Below are 2,640 nucleotides of genomic sequence, written 5' to 3' on the forward strand. Positions count from 1 at the left end.
CTTTAATTTTTCATTCAGTTTATTTAAGAATCTAAATATATATAATTATAAGGAAGAACACACTGTCACTTAATTAAATTATATATATTCCTTCAAGGAAAAAATGAGATTAGATAATGCAAATAATAGACATATCAATGTAAATTTTGAGAACAAGTACAAAAAATTCTCTTTATAATAAACATCTCATCAATATTTTTATTAACTTCTGTTGTATTTTCCTCCCTTCTATAAGAAGAGTATTTATTTATTATAGTTGGCTACCCTATTAAAAATTATCTCAGGGTGTGCTCAGAGCAGGGAGTCTGAAGAAATGGCTCGTCTGTTTACAACACACCCAACAGGAATCTGGGTTCATTGTGACAAGGGGCACAAAGCTTGTGGCCTTCCTATGAACAAATACCCAACACATATCCCCCTGCACCTCCACGTGGCTGCTGGGCAGGACTCAGTACTGGAAGGAAAGCTACAGTATTTAGTGGGGGAGTTTGCCACCTAGAGCCTGTCCAGTCCATGTGTGGGTGGGCCATGGGTGGTCTTATAGGCACAAAGGCTTTGAACCCCTCTCTTCAAGGAAAAAGGAAAAATAGATTCCAACTATATACCATTCTAGAAAAGGCAAAACAATGGTGACAATAAAAAGATCAATGGTTGCCAGGAGTTTGAGGGGAAAGGGGAAATGAATACATAGAGTACAGAAGTTTTTATGAGCAGTGAAAATACTTTGTATGACATTATAATGATTTTATGTCATCATACTTTTGTCCAAACCCATAGAACATGCAACACTATTCACTCCATAAAGTGAACCCTAAGATGAACTAGGGACTTTGGTGATTATGATGTGTCAGTTCAGTTCAGCATTGGTTTAAAAAAAAAAAGTCTTAAAAAGAATTAACACTCAAGGTAGACATTTTTGGCAAAACTTTTGTTTCGCTTTTATATATGTATACATATTATATGTGTGTGTTTGTTGGATTGTGATGTAAAATGTACTTTTTAGATTTAAAAAGTTTGCAGGCTACTGTAGTTATACTGGCAAATAAAAGCACAGGTTAATCTCAAAAAACTTATCTCTGCATCATACAATGATACAAATAGCTAAAATTCTATAAATAATTATAAACACCATCTTTATAGTGGGATAACTAATTAATCGACCTTTTTTGAAGGGAAATTTGTAAAATTTCCTTTATATGCTTTTGTTACGAAGATGTTGAATGAGGCATCAACCAGAACAATGATATAGTTACTGAACACTGGGATTGATGAGCTCATATTTGGTAACGTTTTGTCAATCTGAATTACCAGGTTTATTGTATCAAAGCCTTTGACGTTCTGGGCCATCTTACCTATGATCTCTGAATTTATAGTGATAATATAATCATTCCTCATAAATTAATCTCTATATGGGCAATATGCAAACTATGCATGAGTGCATTAAATCTCATTTAAAAATAAAAGGCTTACATAAATCACTTTAAAATATATTAATAGTCTAAGACTCCAAAGTAATTTATAAATATATTCTTTATAATTTGGGGAAATATTTTCCCATTGAAATAATATTATAGAAATGTAGTGATGATTTCAGATATAGCTATTTAAATTCTGCTAATGTCTCTAAGATATAGAACCTAGTGTGTATACACACACACACACACACACACACACACATTCTATGATTTTATGAAAAGCTTTCAGAGTTCCACTTTAAGAAGTCAATTCACAGGTGGAAGATAATCTCTTTCCTCTCACCACCCACTCAAGAAAAATTAGGTGGCATCATCACCAAGCTATTGTAAGTAACAAGTTCTAACCTCTCTATGAAAGACGTATCCCAAAGAGAGATGCACAGTCTATGGTTTTCTGAAAAGCTTAAGTATCTAAATAGATGTAGGGGAAAAAAAGAAAGGAAAGATCATTTCAGTTTCAAGATGATTCATAATAAAAACTTCCCTAGTATTTAATGGAATATAAATTGAAACACGCCCCCATAGTTCTCGAGATTTGTCTTGCATTTAATTTCCTTTTATCCCTGCAATCTCTTTAGCAGGAAAGGTAGCTCTTATGTGTCCAGTCCAATAGAGGCAGCATGAGTTCTCTTTAATTTACTGCATCATATTAACTTACTTGCTATTTTGACACTTTTAGTGGGTTTTTTGTTGTTGCTGTTGTTGGTTTTATTTGGTTGCACTGGGTCTTAGCTGCAGCAGGCGGGCTCCTTAGTTGTGACTCGTTCTACTTTTAGGGGGATGTAGTCATTTTGATGTGTATGGATTCAGCAAAGAATCTGGCAACATGTCTGAGAAAGCCTTGCGTGTAAGATGAAGAAATATAGCCTGAAAGTGAAGAAAACTGACTCGATTGATAGGCTTAATGCAAATGACTAAGCTGGAGGACAGTCTAATTAAGGGGCAACACCAATGTCAAACTGGGGAGAGTAGCTACAAGACCAGAAAATGCTGTTCTCTTTAACATATTAATTAGTAATTAAGTGTCTTCACTTTATTAGTTAAAGAAAAAAACACTGTTCTTTATGATATTTGATAAAAAATTATGCTAGAAGTGATTGGCAAAATGCCAAAAGACCAAAGTCCATAAAGGTCTCAACAGATTTATATGATCATCCAAATAAAT

The 2,640-nt window shown here is 33.8% G+C and overlaps 1 non-coding gene across 1 annotated transcript; it reads left to right on the top strand.

Moving 5' to 3' along the window:
• Positions 1-282: 282 nt before the first annotated feature.
• LOC136122981 (small nucleolar RNA SNORA11) lies at positions 283-412 on the top strand. Its single transcript, XR_010655869.1, has one exon. It is a non-coding gene; the product is annotated as a small nucleolar RNA SNORA11 (small nucleolar RNA).
• The last annotated feature ends 2,228 nt before the right edge of the window (positions 413-2,640 follow it).

Source organism: Phocoena phocoena, chromosome 4 (genome assembly GCF_963924675.1).
Source record: "Phocoena phocoena chromosome 4, mPhoPho1.1, whole genome shotgun sequence".
In the NCBI taxonomy this organism is placed as follows: domain Eukaryota; kingdom Metazoa; phylum Chordata; class Mammalia; order Artiodactyla; family Phocoenidae; genus Phocoena; species Phocoena phocoena.